Source organism: Rutidosis leptorrhynchoides, chromosome 2, assembly GCF_046630445.1.
Source record: "Rutidosis leptorrhynchoides isolate AG116_Rl617_1_P2 chromosome 2, CSIRO_AGI_Rlap_v1, whole genome shotgun sequence".
Lineage (NCBI taxonomy): Eukaryota > Viridiplantae > Streptophyta > Magnoliopsida > Asterales > Asteraceae > Rutidosis > Rutidosis leptorrhynchoides.
Genome location: NC_092334.1, coordinates 669386966 through 669407316, shown reverse-complemented (window position 1 = coordinate 669407316; position 20351 = coordinate 669386966). Strand labels below are relative to the sequence as shown.

General features: G+C 33.5%; 1 pseudogene; it reads left to right on the top strand.

The window, feature by feature from the left end:
• The first annotated feature begins 1198 nt into the window (after nucleotides 1-1198).
• On the top strand, nucleotides 1199-2504 carry LOC139890251 (calcium-transporting ATPase 4, endoplasmic reticulum-type-like; annotated as a pseudogene).
• Nucleotides 2505-20351: the final 17847 nt, after the last annotated feature.

Sequence of the window (20351 nt, the reverse complement as noted above, 5' to 3'; positions counted from 1 at the left end):
TGAGAGTTCATCCAATGGTTCATTTTTTTCCATTTAAATTTTTTGAATGTTGATTAGCTAAATTTGACTTTGTTATTATATAAAATATAGAATAGAATATAGAATATAGATAGATTCATCTTTTGTGAGTTAATGTGCCTATTATACCCTTATAAAGACGGGGTCATAGAACAAAATTAGGGGTCTTTGCATAATCAACTATGTAGATGCGCCTATCAGCGGCCTTATAGTGCAATAACACAATTTTACTATATTATTTACTCAGTATTTTATTTTATTGTTTTTTATTACCAATATCTATCTACTTATATTTTAAGAGGTTTTTTATTAGATAATAAATATTTTAAAATACCCTTTAATCACCATTAGATCAACTAATTACTTTACCATACCCCTTATCCAAACAAAATATATTAGCTAATAATTCATCTTTTGTGAGTTAATGTGGCTATTATACCCTTATAAAAACGCGGTCATAGAACAAAATTAGGGGTCTTTCCATGCAGCTAGTGATATTTCCAAATCTATTTTTGATAGATCCACATGAATGTACCAATATACTCTTAAATAATAGTTTAGACAATTTTAATGCTAGTATTTATATAAGGGTATTTTGAGAACATTACACCAATTTTAGTTGAATCTGTCAAAATTAATTTTGGAAATATCCCTATGCATAATCACTTCAAATCCCAAATCGTCGTCTCCTTACTACCGCCACCCACCCTCGCAGTAGATTTACGGAATTATTTCTTTGTCAATGAAACCATGTCGATTTCATATATACAAAGCAACAATTCTTGATTCTATCGCGGGTCTTTGAAGTACTACAAAGAGGGGTTCACCAAATCATGTTTATTTCACGCCACCACCCACAGCGACCATCGACACCGGCACCATCATCGCCACCGGTGCCACGATCGCCACCACCACCACCACTGCTCCCACAAACCAGCAACAACGCTTGCACTCAGCCGTTTGCCCCAAAATCCGTGTCGGTACGAACAATCGAAAACACAAGGAGTATTTGAAGAAGAAATCGACTTTTCCGTTTGAAATCGTAATCAGGTTAGTTTAATTTGATATCTTTGTTGTTGTAGTTAAGACGCCACTTTATTTTGTATTGTCCTGGTATGCGATGTCTTTGTTTTAATTTGTTGGATGGATGGGAAAAATACATGATTGGCCAGCTGGGAGAATGGATGCTAACCTTCAGACGATTGTAAAGGTAATGCATTGTGTCTTCTTAAGTCTACTCAAATCTGTTCAATCGGAATTTATATGAAATAATAGAATCTGTTGGAATATTGATTAAGCTGTTAATTTTAGGGTGCTGTTGAAAACTTGTTGGAAAGGAGTTCATACTTGATGGTTCTGTTGTGGAACTCGATAGCCGAGCTAAATCAGCTATTTTAGATAGCCTTAACGAACTGTCCTCGTCAGCATTACGTGTTTTGGGCTTTGCATACAAACAAGATCCTCCAGAGTTTTACAACATACAATGTCGATGAAGACCATCCTGCTCACGATCTGTTATTGAATCCTGCTAATTACTCCAAAATTGAAAGTAACTTCATTTTTTCTGGCTTAGCTGGACTTAGGGTAAACACAATATCTATACACACACGCACACACACAAATACACACCAAACATCATGTGATTTCTAGCTGAGTTTTAGTGTTGATTTTATTTTTAAAGGATCCTCCACGTAAAGAAGTTCCTCAAGCCATTGAAGACTGCAGAATAGCTGGAATTCAAGTTATTGTGATAACAGGAGATAACAAGAACACATCAGAAGCAATTTGTCGCGAGATAGGTGTATTTTGACAACATGAGGATATCAGTTTAAAGAGCTTAACAAGAAGGGAATTTATGGAACATCATGATCAAAAAGGCCACTTGTCATACAAAGGAGGACTTTTGTTTTCTAGGGCTGAACCACGTCACAAACAAGAGATAGTCAGGCTGCTTAAAGAAGCAGGTGAGGTGGTTGCCATGACTGGTGATGGTGTGAACGATGCACCTGCATTGAAATAGGCTGATATTGGAATTGCAATGGGTATTTGCTGGAACTGAGGTATTTTTTTTTTATTTTTTTTCTTGCTTATGAGATACGTATATGTGTTTTGCAGTTGCTATTTCAACCCATAGACTGGGGCATTGGGGCATGTTACTTGAATACTTACCCATGTCTGAACTAAAATCCAAATGCATGCATGAATGCTTATTGGTAGCATGTTGTCAATATAGCTTTTCAGTCTCTTTAAAATCGAAATCATTACCCCTCACAGATTATAATGTACCTTATTTAATGGTACTTTGTCTTTTTTTTGTTATATTACAAAACTGATTGATATATCTGAAAATAAACTATTGTGTTTAATTTGTGCAGGTTGCCAAGGAAGCTTCTGACATGGTATTAGCAGATGATAATTTTAGCACAGTAGTTGCTGTTGGAGAAGGCAGGTCCATTTACAACAATATGAAGGCCTTTATCCGGTAGATTCCTCCTTCCATTATTGTAAAAACCTATAAGATAATTTTTTGGGAGGTGTTAAGGGCACAAACATCATAATTAGTTTATTAAATTGACTTGTTCGACCCGTATCTAACATATGACCCGTTTGGACACGAATAATGAGTTGACCTACCTACTTTAACCCGGCTCAAAACGACCCAATTGACACATACAAGTTGTGGATGGGAGATGCACGCCTATATTGTAATAAAAAAAGGCGCATTTTTTCTCTCTAATATGAATATAGACTATAGCTTATAACGTTATAAAGTTATAATTAAACTTTTTAGTTTTCAAGGATTATTTTCATCATTACTAAAAACTGCACATTTTAATTTAAATAACATGGACAACTTCAACTGTGTAATTTTTAATTGTCATGCGTTTCATTATCATTAAATAGTAGTACTTTTGTTCCTTTTGTTTTGTGCTTCGTTTTGTTTAATGGTTGTGAGTGTATGTGGGTTTTGCCCTTTTTTATTTATTTGTGGAGTCCTTTTTTTAGACCAGTTAGTTTTCAATATTATTGTGTCTTGAAAATTCATACTGGGTTGTAAGTAGTAACTAATAATAATAATTTCACCTTTATTTTTTTCTGTGTGAACATGAATGGTTCAAGGGTGTGCAAGTTTTTAATAGTTTATAGGAGTTTAAGTATTTTTTTTGTTTATAAACTCAATCTAGCGACAATTTCAATTTCAGTTTATTAGAAAATTTATCATCGTTATTATGTATAGGAGTAAATTTATCAGGAGGATATGGTTGTTTGTTATTCACAATCCATAAGAATATACAAACTATTATGGATTGTGAATAATAGTTTGTACAACAACTAGCAACTAGAGGGAAGAAAATGACATAATCTTTGGTTTTGAGCTCAGAATACGGTTGGTAAACATAACAGACCGCGAGTTGCAAGAGGAGGTTCCATTTTCAGGTCCTTTACAAGTCTCAGGTTCAAGTGGGTTTGCATGGGCAAGAAGGAGATTCGACGATTTCTCTTCGATAAAATCACGTAGTAGGTCGAGTTTAAAACGCCTTGTATCTGGGCCTTAGGTTACATTACATTCAAGAGAGCCAAAATGTATTAAAAATATTGAGAAAACATGTTTTAGAAATCGGGATTCTAAAGTAAATAGCTGGAAAGAGTAAGAGCGACTCGATACGTTTCATCATGGATGATATCATCATTGATACTATACTAAAGTTTTTCGTTCTCCATGTTTATCATTGATACTATACTAAAGTTTTTAGAGGTCGAGTTTAAAACGCCTTGTATCTGGGCCTTAGGTTACATTACATTCAAGAGAGCCAAAATGTATTAAAAATATTGAGAAAACATGTTTTAGAAATCGGGATTCTAAAGTAAATAGCTGGAAAGAGTAAGAGCGACTCGATACGTTTCATCATGGATGATATCATCATTGATACTATACTAAAGTTTTTCGTTCTCCATGTTTATCATTGATACTATACTAAAGTTTTTAGGGTTTAGAGATTATGTTTAGGGTTTAGATTTAGAGTTTAGGGTTAGGGTTTAGGGTTTAGATTTAAGGTTTAGGTTTTAGGGTTAAGGTTAGGGTTTAGGGTTTAGATTCTAGGTTTTAGGGTTAAGGTTAGGTTTTAGGGTTTAGATTCCAGGGTATAGATTTTAGGGATTAAAGTTTGGGGTTAAGAGTTTAGGTTTAGCTTTAGGGTTTAGGTTTAGGTTTAGGTTTAGCTTTGGAGTTTCGGGTTTAGGATTAGTTTTACTGTTTAGGGTTTAGGGTTAGCATTAGGGTTTAGGTTTAGCTTTAAGGTTAGCTTTAGGGTTTATGTTTAGCTTTAGGGTTTAGAGTTTTGGTTAACATTAGGGTTTAGAGTTTGGGGTTTAGCTTTAGCTTTAGGGTTTCACCTTTAGGGTTTAGGAGTTAGACTTTAGAGCTTAAGGTTTAGGGTTGGGTTTAGTATTAAGGAGTATAAAATGCGTAAATATGAGAGTTTTGTTACTTATATTCGGTGTATGTGATATTATGTAATTTAGTTGGGTATATTTGTAATTTTAAATATTAATAGGGTGTTATAATTCAGTAGGCTTATAACTACCTTTAGTGGTTTGATTCTTGATGTTATAATTCAGTAGGCTTATAACTACCTTTAGTGGTTTGATTCTTGATTAAGAATGCTAATAATGAAGTATAAGAACAAAGATGATAATGGAGAGAAAGAAAGAAACACTTTGTAAGTGTGAGAAAATAGTGCAAGTTTAATGCTTGCATTCATGGCTATTTATAGCAAAAATATCACAAGTTTAGGTAATACAATAATATTACTTTTGTGTATCAATAATTGAATATATATATATATATATATATATATATATATATATATATATATATATATATATATATATATATATATATATATATATATATATATATATATATATATATTTATATATTATAACACTCCCCCTTGGATAGCAATTTTGTTTGTTGAAGATCAACTGTAAGTTACTGCCTCGTTAAAAACCTTGCTAAAGAAAACCCATTGGGAAAAAAAAACTTTAGCTAAGGAAAAAAGAGTGCAGCATGGAGTTGACTTCCCCTCAAGTAGACATCGCTTCAGTTGTTACATCTTTTGAACATGTCTCATACCAATGTTATGAACGTGTGTTCTGAAAATAGCAGTTGGAAGTGCTTTCGTGAAAAGATCAACATAGTTTTTGCTGGATTGAACATATCTCATTTCAATCTCGTTGTCCTTAATGAGATTTTGAGTGTATGAGAAGAATCTAGGAGGTATGTGTTTGGTTCGGTCACTTTTGATATACCCTTCTTTCATCTGTGCTATGCAAGCTGCATTATCTTCATAGATAATTGTTGGACTTTTATCGCGTTATAGTCCACAAGAATCAGTAATGATTTGTGTCATTGATCTCAACCAAAAACATTCCCGAGTAGCTTCATGTAATGCAATCACTTCGGCATGATTTGATGATGTAGCAACAAGTGTTTGTTTTTGAGAACGCCATGATATTACAGTACCTCCATTTAGGAATACATATCCAGTTTGAGATTTAGCTTTATGTGGATCAGATAAATAACCTGCATCAGCATAACCAACCAAATCTTGTTTTGATTCGTTAGAATAAAATAATCCTAAATCCGTAGTTCCTCGAAGGTATCGAAATACGTGTTTGATCCCATTCCAGTGTCTTTTGGTAGGAGCAGAGCCGAACCTTGCCAACAAATTAACTGCAAAAGAAATGTCAGGTCTTATACAATTTGTAAGATACATAAGAGCTCCAATTGCACTAAGATATGGTACTTCTGGTCCAAGAATATCTTCATGATCTTCACATGGACGAAATGGATCAGTTTCAACATTGAGTGATCTAACAACCATAGGAGTACTTAATGGTTTTGCCTTGTCCATATTGAAACGTTTCAGAATCTTTTCAGTATATGTTATTTGATGTACAAGTAAACCATTAGGCATATGCTCAATTTGTAAACCAAGGCAATACTTGGTTTTTCCGAGATCTTTCATTTCAAATTCTTTCTTTAGAAGTTGAATGGCTTCATGGATCTCTTTATTTGTACCTATGATGTTAAGATCATCAACATAAACAGCTATGATCACATATCCGGATGTTGTTTTCTTAATGAAAACACAAGGACAAGTAAGGTTATTTGTATACCCTTTGCTTATCAAGTAATCACTTAATCGGTTATACCACATACGTCCCGATTGTTTTAACCCATATAAAGATCTTTGTAATTTAATCGAATACATTTCTTTGGGTTTTGCATTTGATGCTTCTGGTACCTTAAATCCTTCAGGTATCTTCATATATATATCACTATCAAGTGATCCATATAGATAAGCAGTCACAACATCCATGAGATGCATTTCTAAATTTTTAGAAACTGCCAGGCTGATTAAGTATCTAAAAGTAATTGCATCCATAATAGGGGAATAAGTTTCTTCATAATCAATTCCCGGTCTTTGAGAAAAACCTTGAGCTACAAGTCTAGCTTTATACCTTGTAACTTCATTTTTCTCATTTCTTTTTCGGACAAAAATCCATCTGTATCCTACAGGTTTCACATCTTTAGGAGTGAGAATGATGGATCCGAAAACTTTTCTTTTATTGAGTGATTCTAATTCAGCTCGTATTGCTTCTTTCCATTGAGCCCAATCATGTCTATTTTGACATTCAACCATAGATGTTGGTTCTGGATCATCATCATTATTCATGATGTCATATGCAACATTAAATGAAAATTTCTCATCAAGATTTTTCATTTCATTTCGGTTCCATAATATTTTTGAATGTGCATAATTGATTGCAATTTCTGTATTGACATCATCAATCTCCTCTGCAGTAGGAGTACTGATTTGTGGTTCTTTTTGAACACTTTCTTTTACCTTATTATCAGCTGATTTTCTTTTTCGAGGATTTTTATCTTTGGAACCAACTGGTCTCCCACGTTTCAGACGTGGCATAGATTCTTGAGTGACTACATTATCAGTTTTCCGATTTGGAATCTCAACTCGAGCTGGAGTATTAACTGCTGGTATATATGATTTAGTCACCCTTTTTGTATCTGTGAATGCATCAGGCAATTGATTTGCAAGTTCTTGTATATGGATTATCTTTTGAACTTCTATCTCGCATTCTTTTGTGCGAGGATCAAGATACTTTAATTGAGGTTTACACCATGAAACATCATTTTCTTTATTTTTTATTTCTCCCCCTAATCTAGGAAACAATGTTTCATTAAAATGACAATCAGCAAAACGTGCTGTAAAAACATCACCTGTCATAGGTTCAATATACCTTATGATTGAAGATGTTTCATATCCAACATATATTCCCAACCTCCTTTGAGGACCCATTTTTGTACGTTGTGGTGGCGCAATTGGAACATATACTGCACAACCAAATGTTCTAAGGTGGGAAATATTTGGCTCTTGACCAAAAGCAAGTTGTAGGGGGGAATATTTATGACTTGCACTTGGTCTGATGCGAATCAATGCAGCAGCATGTAAAATTGCATGACCCCATATAGATACAGGGAGTTTTGTTCTCATTATCAATGGTCTAGCGATTAACTGTAAACGTTTAATCAGTGACTCGGCTAAACCATTTTGTGTATGCACATGAGCAACAGAATGTTCAACAACAATTCCTATAGACATGCAATAGTCATTAAATGCTTGAGATGTAAACTCACCAGCATTATCAAGTCTCACCTTTTTAATGATGTAATCAGGAAAATGTGCTCTCAATTTAATAATTTCGGCAAGAAATTTTGCAAATGCCACATTACGGCTTGATAACAGATAAACATGAGACCATCTACCAGATGCGTCTATTAGGACCATGAAATATCTAAATGGTCCACATGGTGGATGAATTGGTCCACAAATATCACCTTGAATTCTTTCAAGAAACATTGGTGATTCTTTCTCAACCTTAAGTGGTGAGGGTCTAGTTATCAATTTTCCAAGAGAGCAAGATATACATGGAACCATTGTATCATGAAGGATTTTTTTTATCCTTCAGTGGATGTCCATGTGTACATTCAATAATTCTTTTCATCATTGTTGATCCTGGATGACCCAATCTGTTATGCCATAAATTAAATACACCAGGATCAATATACTTTTCTTTAATCACCATATGTGCTTCTGGTACATTTATATGTGTATAATGTAATCCAGAATTAAGTCTTGGCAGTTTTTCAATCACGTGATTCTTGTTAGTGATACTTAAATATTTCTCATTTTCTGCCGTTACTGACTGATAATCATATCCATTAAGGTATATGTCAGAAAAACTCAATAAATTTCTGCTTGACTTAGGAGAGAATAAGGCATCATTAATTAAAAATGTTGTACCGTTTGGTAATATGAATTTTGCCTTTCCTATCCCTTCTATCAAGTTAGCAGCACCTGATATTGTATGTATAGTTCGTTCCGTTGGTTTCAAATCAATGAATTATTTTTCAGATTTAAGTATAGTGTGTGTAGTACCACTATCTACTATACAGAGATCTCCACTACTTGATTGATGTTGTGTTCCAGCAGAATTCATATTAAACTTCATATATAAGAAACAAACAAACAGTAAGTATATAAATGTTACACAAAATGTTTATTACACACAAATAGATAAAACTGAAACATTTGACATACATAGAATTGAAACATCAAACATAGAACTGGAACATTTGATAAAACATATAGAACTGAAACATTTGAGAAAAAAATGATGACAAAGGTTAAATCGTTTTATTTATAAAAGAAACATATTAATTTAATTCAAGAAATCTTCATATAAATCAGATGGTTGCTCAGTGACTGTTGGATCAATATTATCCACAAAATTTACTTCTTTTTCTTTACCTTTCAGCGAATCCTGATACATCTTAACAAGATGTTTAGATGTTCGGCAAGTATTAGCCCAGTGGCCCATTCTACCACATCTGTAACAAGATTCTTCAGAATTTTTAGAAGAATTTTCTTCAACATCTTGTTTAGTGGGCTTGTTTTGTGGTTGATATTTATATTTTCGTGGATTATTATTTCTTTGACCACCACGGCCACGACCACGGCCACGTCCACGCCCATTCCCATTACCATAAGGATGGTTTCTACCATAGTTATGGCTTTTGGCATGATGATGGCGATGGTTATTATAACCACGACCTTGCCCGCGTCCTTGTCCCTGTTTATAATTATTTGCAGTATTTGCTTCAGGGATTGCAAGTGTACCAGTAGGACGGGATTGCTGATTTTTCATTAATAGCTCATCATTTTGCTCTGTAACCAAGAGATATGAATTAAGTTCAGGATATGTGTTGAACTTTAGCATTCTCAAATTTCTTTGCACTGTGATGTTGGCAGCATTCATTGTGGAGAAAGTTTTCTCCAACATGTCTGCATCACTTATTTCATGTCCACAGAATTTAAGTTGTGAGACTGTATTATACAGAGCTGAGCTGTATTCATTTACTTTCTTAAAGTCTTGGAACCTTAATGTTCTCCATTGATCCATAGCAGCTGGAAGTAAAATTTCTCTTTGATTATTGAATCTGCTTTTGAGACCTTCCCATAAAACATGGGGATCTTCTACAGTCACATAATTATTTTGTAAGCATTCATCAATATGTTGATGAATAAAGCAACATGCCGTTGCTTGTTCTTTTTCAGAACAAGTGTTGTTTTCATTTATGGTTTCAAGAATGCCCATTGATTTAAGATGCATTTTTACTTTTATAATCCATGGCATGTAGTTGTTTCCCGTTGATTCTAAAGGAGTAAATTTAAGCTTTTCCAGATTCGACATTTTCTATTATCAAAAATTAAAACAAACAACATGATAAATTAGAGTCAATTTATATTCATAAATATATAAACATTAAACATAAATTTAATATAACATAAATGATAAGTAGGCGACATTGTCGACCATATGTAAACAATCATAAATAAATGTTATATAACATAAATGATAATTAGGTGACAGTGTCGACCATATAAATGTTAGATAATAGAAATATAAATGTTAGTAACATAAATGATAATTAGGCGACAGTGTCGACCATATATTATTCAGGTGGTATAACCGACCATATATCATTTAGGTGACAGAGCCAACCATAATTAGTATTAAGATTATTGTGCTGATAACGTGTTATAATTCAGTAGGCTTATAACTACCTTTAGTGGTTTGATTCTTGATGTTATAATTCAGTAGGCTTATAACTACCTTTAGTGGTTTGATTCTTGATTAAGAATGCTAATAATGAAGTGTAAGAACAAAGATGATAATGGAGAGAAAGAAAGAAACACTTTGTAAGTGTGAGAAAATGATGAAAGTTTAATGCTTGCATTCATGGCTATTTATAGCAAAAATATCACAAGTTTAGGTAATACAATAATATTACTTTTGTGTATCAATAATTGACTATCCATTTATATATATATATATATTTATATATTATAACATAGGGGTATATATGATAATGCTCCTTTGTGTTATTATGGTTGGAGATTGTCTTAAAATTTCATCATTTCATAAATTTAACTAGTAATTATTATTATTTTATTATCATCTATGATGAATTGTGCCTATATCTACTTTGTCCATATTTACGAGTATGATGGATCATATTTTCATTATACACATACTTACATTATCGATCATATTCTCATCCAAACCAATGACGCAACATTATCGATCATATTCTCATCCAAACCAATGACGCAAATAGATTTTTTTTTTTTTTTAAAAACATAGCAACTTTTTTGGTTAAAATATGGAGGTTTTGGGCAAAATATAGAGATTTTGAGCAAAATACAAAAGTTTCCGAGCAAAATTTGAGGCTTTTGGAGCAACATATGAAGATTTTTGAACAAAAAAATTTCATCGAAAGCAAAATGAAAAAACTCAAATTTTTAACACTAAAAAATGAAAATCCACTTGAGACCCACTGGTCCCGCCTGTCTCCGCCACTGATACAAACTAATTCATTAATTTTTTTTTATTTTTTTTGAAACATTTCAATATTATTAAAAGCAACAACCCCCTAGCAAGTAGCTAGGGAAAGGCCACACATTACAATGGCTTCATAAGCCACAAGTTCCAATTTACATCACATTTTCCTCTACTACTAAACCAATCAAAAGATAAATAACAAATAGAATCAAAAAGTGAACTTATCTTCAACGGGGGCCGGAAAATCACACTATTACAATATCTCCAAATATACCAAAACATTGTCGCCACTATAGTATATAACTTGTTCTTCACTTTTTCGTTCTCGCCCCAATCTTCGAACCAAGAAATCCATGATGACCAACAGTCGAAAACCAAAATCGGGATATCCACCCATCTTCCAATTTTGCTCCAAAGATCTTCCGCAATATGGCATTCGAACAATACATGCTGTATGGATTCGACAACATACCTGCAAGAAACACAACCAATATGATCGAACTCGATACCCTTCCTAGATAAGTTGAGCCGAGTAGGCAACCTATCCAAAGCCACTCTCTAAACGTTTGATACCTTATATTAGTATTAGAGTATTTAATTGTATTATTTTTTATTAACCATATTTTCAATATGTGCTCATTCTACTTTTTCCCATACATACATTAGAGACTTTACCATATCATATTTTCTTTCTAACTTATTTATATTTATATTTATACATTAGAGAATTTATTGTATGTAACTAAAAAGTAAAAAAAATTACTAGAAAGTAATGCTCGTGCGTTGCACGACTTGCACAAATTTCACTATTTTTAAATTCGTGTTTCGAATGGCTAGAGCCATGGCGAAAGTTAGATGAAAACATATTAACCGTGAATTGAAACTTGATGTTGGTCCTATTATGCAAGTGTGCAAGTAGAATTTTATGCATATATTTTGTTTGTCACTATGAAAATCTGCACATTAGAGTCATATGCACTAATGTATGATGAAACTATATATAAACAAAAGTTTACTAAAGGTGATCAAATGAGTTAACAATTGATGTCAAAATACATTATAATACTTACATACTATAAAACTTGTTCTCACAATTAGTGTGTAATGTATATATTATTTATGATATAATATATTATTTAAATTTAATATATTAAATAATATATATTATTTAAATTTAATATATTATTTAATATAGTTAATATAGTTAACATATTAATTTCATTAATTTAATATATGTATAATTCATTAATTAGAAGTAATAACTGAAATACCTCATGACTATCTTAATTATTGTATGTAAATGTAAAATAAGTTTCTCATTTAATAAAAGAATACTAAAAATATCCGAAGAAACATACATAATTAATTTAACAATGTATTACATACTTTTTTAAAGTAGATAAATTAGAAGTTAAATAATCTTACAACTAATACATTGTAATTAATACTAATATTCAAATGTGATGATTTTTCTAAGATAAAATAGATCGATCTTAACCAAATAGGTTTTCATGGTTCAATATTAGTGATGATTAATTGAATAAGATGCTACAAAGTGGAATTGGTATGATTATTTTATCTGCAAATAAGATTCATTATTTTGTTTCTGTTATGTAGTCCATCACAATATATTTTAGTGCAACACTAACAATAAAATGAACCTACTAACTCCATATCATTAGATGACAAATACCAATAATATTAAAGATAATCATAATACTAACATTATAAATAATAAAATTGTGAGGCGAAACAAAAATAAAAGGATAAAAAATCACATGTTACATGTAAAAAATAAACAAATCACTTAATAATAAGATACATGATATATAAGAAATTAAAAATAACTTAAATATACAAATAAAAATATATAGAAGATAATAATCAAAATATTAACATTAAATATAGAATCTTTGGACGAATATAATCAATCCAACATAAAGCCAACTATGTTTCTTCTTGGCTTGTTCACACTTTACATTTTTTTTTTTTTTTTGAAATCTGTGTTTTTTCGATAACTACAAAAACAAATAAACAAAAATTATATTTAATAATATATATATATATATATATATATATATATATATATATATATTATATTTTAGGATATATTTATATAATCCATAATAAAGATAAAGATGGAGTTATAAAAAAACTCATGATACATAACTTGAATATATATAAATACAATAATCATAATATTAACATTAAAAATAGTATAATTATATATATATATATATATATATATATATATATATATATATATATATATATATATATATATATATATATATATATATATATATATATATATATATATATATATATATATATAATATTATTAGATATATTTATATTATCTATAATGTAACGACCCTGGATTTTTCAACGTTTATTTATTAGTAATTATTATTATTAATACGTGTGATTTAAACGAATGTATGTTATTACATTTACTTGTTGCCATGATTGCCCGTACTTGATTCTTTAATGCCCGAAACGTCTTTGTGACACCCGGAACTTACACGAATAATATTTTCACATATTATTTACATTCATGATTAGTTTTAGTAATCATTTTGACTAACTATGGTGATTAGTTAGTTACTTGGGCTTTAATTGGATTTATTTGTTAAATACTTGAACTTGGGCATGACAAAGCTAATGGACTCATGAATAAGGCTTATAAGCCCACCCTACATATTAAATGGACTTAATTTAGCCCATCACACTTGTAAGTAATACTTTCAAACATAAAATAGTTAGTTTAAGACACTTGGAATAATTAACTAGGTGGAAGACAAGTTACTTACAAGCATGCTAGTCATCTTTCCCCCATATATTCCCCTTTTCCCATTCCACACAAACACCACACCCCATGTAAGAATCTAGCATGTTGACCACCCCATTGGAGGGCCATATGGCCGTGACCTTGGTGGGTATGGGGGGGGGGGGAGAATTCAAAGTTTTTTTTTTTTGACTACATATTACTAGCATTCACTCCACTCTTACACACACTCTTACTTGCTCTCATTTTTCTCACATTCTTCTCTCTACTTGGTAAGTAACAAGATTTATTTTCTCTTCTTTCTCTTCATCTAAAACCGCCACCATCATCATTCTTTTACTTGGTTGTATTGTTGTTTAATTACTTGTTCTTGTTGTTGATTACCTTCTTGAAGTTGTTTGTTGTTTTAAAGAATCAAACTCCCTAGTTTGTTCTTCATATTATCTTGTTATTCAAGAACAAGCAAGAACCTAAACTCTCTAGTTTATGGTTCTACAATTGATGTTTTAAAGATTTAAAGTTCATAAGTTCTAAAAATCATACATGCATTCATGTTGGTAAACTTGAGGTTTACTTTCTTAAGAATCAAAGCCTTGGCTTGAATCTTTAAAGTATGAATAACCATGAACTTATTACTTGTAAATTTAGTTTACTACTTCGTTTCATACACTTTTAATTTCATGATTCTTGTTATAATGGTCAAAGTGTTACTAGTTAACCTTGACCTCATTTATCTTGAACTAAAGTTAAAAGTTCAAGAACATGCAAATGAAACTTTTAATTATAACTTTGTACACATATGTTTGACCTAACTTTTGGGTATTGAATCTTCAAGATCAAACTAACCACTTATTATTTTCAAGTTTGTGGTACAATATCACCTTTCTAATTCATGCATGTGTTGAATCTATGATCTTGATGCAACTTTGGTTCATCAAACTTCATACAACTCTTAAGTGAGTTGTGCTTCGTATCATAGACTTACACTAGTGTTATGATGGCCAAATCTTGGTAAGACGATGCAAACACATCAATGAGTTGTACACTTGAAGCTATATGCATCAAGGATGAGAACCATGGTGAACATCAAGCACCAAGACCACCGGAACTCACTTAAACTTACTGTTCTGTCTAAACCCTACTGACCTGCTGTTTCTGTAATATACCAGTACACCTGGGCTACTGTAACCTTTACTTTCAGATAGCTCAGTTCGTGTAGATAACTTTTCATATAAGACTTGTCTTCATCCGAGTTACGGTTTAGGATTTATGGCCCTCCGATCGTCACTAGGTCCTTTTAACGTTGTGCGGAAATTTCAGACCTACTCGCACTTAAACCGTCACCACGGTCAAACGAAGACGAGTTTGCTTCTGGAACTTTTACCACACTTAAGGGACTCATATACGGAGCCATGGCCACTGGTCTCACCTTAATTCAGTGAGGGTAGAGGCCGTGGTGACTGACTGAAGTCAGCCTTTGTTTAACGCCTTGATTCGAGTAAAATTTTTTTTTTTTTTGAAAAGTTAAGTTACTGGCCGGACAAGGCATTTGCCGCGGCGCGGCCTGCCTTGTCGCGGCGCGACACAACACATAAAATTTTTATCTCCTTAACCCAACTTCTGTTTTGAACCTTAGTTCATTGCCGCGGCGCGGAGCCCTTGGCCGCGGCGCGACATAACACTGGTCCGGGTGCCTGACCTGCAACATTTTACTTAAACCAACTTTTGCACATTTCATCATTCTCAAACACATTTAAAACAGCATAATTCATCCACCAACATAAAGATTCAGTTTCTAATATCTTAGACCATCCATAAACAACATTTAGACTTCAAAACATGTTTTCATACTCCAACCATCATTAGGTCCCAAGTTTGACAACAACAAACATGACTCATACCAAAACACTAGGCGTTGATAAGCGGTAACCATGGAGCGTGTTTACAATAAGGGACTTGCAATACCACTTACTCTAATGCCAATGCTCCTCAAGTGCTTCACACGGGTTCCTTACCTTCACGATGGACTTTAGTACCTAAAACATAAAACATCATGGGGTAAGTTTTTACACTTAGTGAGTTATAGGAAAGTAATAAAACACAAAACACAAAACATTTGGGCACAAATCATAACACTTATCCTTCAACCCATTGGTTGCTTGCATACATTCGGATCCAATTCATTCATACCATAGACATGACTTACTAGGCCGAACCTAGTAATCATGCCTAAGCTAACCATAGACATACTAAATATGCCTAAGCTATCATCATCTCATACATAGACACTTAATGTGTCTAAGCTAACACAAACCATAGGCAAGATTACTAGCAATGTAATAACCTTGCCTAAGCTAAACATCAACCATAGATACAACTATTAGGTTAACCCAATAGTTCTATCTAAGCTACATAACTAGTGCACTTAGTCGTTTCTCTCTTGCACGGATGCAATCCGAGAACACTAAGCCACTCTTGACCCGCCCATATTACCCCCTATGAACTCACCTTGCTTAATTGAATTTCCTTGATCACTTGAAATCTCTTTTCCTTGATTAGCACCTATACATGAGCTAATCCCATTAATCACATAACTCAATCAAAAACACAACTTTCTTGAATCATTACATCTTTTCATACTTACACACACATTTAACCCCCTAATCACAACAAGCATACAAGTAGCCTTAAAATCTCATTTTTCCTAAGATGACAATGTTACCAATTCAACATCACATTTTAATCATGTACATTACTAACTCATCCCTTTTAGCTCTATCATGCAACTTTTTCTTTAATCCTTTCATTAATCATCAAATGTGCATAGTAATCCAATTTCATTACTAACACCATTAAATTATCAAATTATCAATTTCTATAACTTACAACTATAACAAAAGTTCATACATGAACATCCTTCATCACAATTTCTAGCTAGAACACATAATCATCTCTTTGAGACATTTTAACAAACACTTGATGTGCATGACTAGAAACTTAACTAGAACATCACCAAATTCACCATATTCATAACAAAAAATCCATCATGCAAGTCTATACATAATTCCTCTTCCAAAATCAATAACAATTACATTCTAACTCAAACAATTGTGCACAATTCAACAACTAGCAACTATTTAAGCATAAAACTCATCATAAACACACCATATAAGCAATACTTGGACACAAAATCCATACCTTGACTTTTAGAGTTTAAGAACCCTAATTGTGCACAAAGAGAGTGAAATTGGAAGATTAGAGCTTGCTAAAGTGATTAGGGTGTCTTAGATTTCACTAATTCAAGATTGCATGAGTTTAATTTTAACAATTGATGGATCCTCCTCTTCCCTTTGCAAATGTCGACACTCACAAGAACTCCAGGAAGGTTTTCTGTATTTTGCACTTAATAATTTATTTTTCCAGCATTTTAATCCCTTTTATATAAAATAACTTTGGCTTATTAGCAATTTCTACCCTCCCCACCACAACTATGGTTAGAGAAGTCCTTATTCTTAACTTTTCACCCTTAGTCCTTCCTAACTTAACCAATAAACTTAACTTTTATCCATTTAACATAAAATAACCTTTACCATTTAATTTCTTAGCAATAAAAAATTTACATAAAATAATACCTTAAATATTTGGGATGTTACAACTCTCCCCCTCTTGGATCGTTCGCGTCCTCGCGAACCATTCTTGATGCAACGACGGATAATACTTCAAGAGCCATTCTTCGGGTTCCCATGTACACTCGGAACCTTTTCTAAATTGCCATAATACCTTCAATAATATTACCGACTTATTCCTCAAGTGCTTAACCTTTTGATCCATAATTTTTATCGGCTTTTCCGCATACCTTAACTTATTATCGACCTCAATTTCATTCAAAGGAACATAGGTTGATTCATCCGCCAAACATTTCCTCAATTGTGACACGTGAAACGTGTCATGTATATTACTCAATTCATCGGGTAGAGCCAAACGGTAGGCTACCTTCCCAACTTTCGCCACTATCTCAAATGGTCCCACGAACCTTGGACCCAATTTTCCCCTCTTTCTAAAACGAATGATGCCTTTCCATGGAGAAACTTTTAGCATCACTTTATCACCTACTTGAAATTCTATCGGTTTTCTCCTTTTATCTACATAAGACTTTTGTCGATCTTGTGCCGCCTTTATTCTTTCACGAATTTGGTCAATCATCTCGGTGGTTTGTTGTACTATTTCCGTGCTTCCTAATTCCCGTTGACCTACTTCGCCCCAACAAATCGGGGTTCTACACCTCCTTCCATACAACATCTCATATGGTGCCATTCCAATTGTAGAGTGATAACTATTGTTGTATGAAAATTCAACTAATGGTAAATGAGCATCCCAACTACCACCAAAATCGATAACACATGCTCTTAACATATCCTCGAGAGTTTGTATAGTCCGCTCACTTTGACCATCCGTTTGCGGGTGAAACGCGGTACTTACATGTAACTTAGTACCCATTTCCTCTTGAAACTTTCTCCAATATCGCGATGTAAATCGGGTGTCTCGATCCGAAACAATAGAAACCGGCACTCCATGCCTTGCAACAACTTCTTTCATATATAACTTTGACATTGCTTCCGACGACGAAGCTTCTCTTATTGCCAAAAATAATGCACTCTTAGTCAATCTATCAACAATAACCCAAATTGCATCGTGTTGTCTAGGGGTCTTAGGCAACTTAGTCACTAAATCCATCGTAATATGCTCCCATTTCCACACCGGTACCTCTAAAGGTTGCATTTTACCGTAGGGCATTTGATGATCGGCTTTCACTTGAAGACAAGTAAGACACTTGTGCACATACTTAACTATATCCCTCTTCATTCCCGGCCACCAATAGTCTTTCCTTAAATCTCTATACATTTTCGTAGCACCGGGGTGAATCGAATACTTAGACTTGTGAGCTAAGTCAAGGAGCTCACTTCTAACATCACTTTGCAAAGGTACCCAAATTCTCCCATATCTAAGCCTTAAACCACGAGAATCTACCACAAAATCGTCAACTTGCCCCTTGATTCTTTCTTTTCTCACATTTTCGGGCGATAATGCTTCACCTTGTGCAACACGAATATCATCAAATATTTGAGGTGATATTACCATAGCCAAGCTTGTTATCTTAATCGGTTGATGACTTGACTTCCTACTAAGAGCATCCGCTACTACATTCGCTTTTCCGGGGTGATATAAGATCTCACAATCATAATCTTTCACCAAATCGAGACCTCTCCTTTGCCTATCGTTCAAATCCCTTTGATCAAACAAATACTTTAAGTTCTTATGATCGGTATAAATGGAAAACTTAACACCATAAAGATAATGACGCCAAATCTTTAGAGCAAAAACCACGGCCGTCAATTCTAAATCATGCGTAGGATAGCGTTTCTCGTGTTCCTTCAATTGTCGGGAAGCATAAGCTATGACCTTCCCATTTTGCATCAATACACACCCTAAGCCTTTCTTAGAAGCATCACAATAAACCGTCATGTTCTCATTCCCTTCCGGTAAAACCAATATGGGAGCTTGAACGAGCTTCTCCTTAAGGAGTTGAAACGCTTGTTCTTGCTTTTCTTCCCATCTCCATGGCACACTTTTACGAGTCAACTTGGTGAGTGGGGTGGCTATTCTAGAAAAATCTTGTATAAATCGCCGATAATACCCCGCTAAACCTAGAAAACTCCTAACCTCGGTAGGATTCGTAGGTGGTTCCCATCTCATAATTGCCTCTATCTTCACCGGATCAACACAAATACCCTTCTTGTTAATGACATGGCCCAAAAATTGAACTTCACGAAGCCAAAACTCGCACTTAGAGAACTTAGCAAACAATCTTTCTCTTCTTAAAGTCTCTAATACTTGTCTTAAATGTACCGTATGTTCCTCTTCACTCTTAGAATATACCAAAATGTCATCAATGAACACAATTACAAACCTATCAAGCATCGGTCGACAAACTCTATTCATCAAATCCATAAACGCGGCCGGAGCATTTGTTAATCCAAACGGCATAACCACAAACTCATAATGACCATACCTTGTTCGAAAAGCCGTTTTAGGGACATCTTCTTCCCTCACCTTCAATTGATGGTAACCCGACCTTAAATCTATCTTTGAAAAGAAACTAGCACCTTGTAGTTGATCAAACAAATCGTCTATCCTTGGCAACGGGTACTTGTTCTTAATAGTGACTTTATTCAATTCTCGATAATCAATACACATTCTCATAGTTCCATCCTTCTTTTTCACAAATAAAACCGGAGCTCCCCAAGGTGAACTACTAGGACGTATAAAACCTTTATCTATCAAATCTTGTAATTGAGTCATCATTTCTCTCATTTCCGACGGGGCTAATCGATAGGGAGCTTTGGCAATTGGCGTGGCCCCGGGTATCAAATCTATTCTAAACTCTACCTCTCGCTCGGGAGGTACACCGGGCAATTCACTTGGAAACACATCCGGAAACTCGTTAACTATTGGTACATCATCTAATTCAACAACCTTTTTCGAATCATCAACA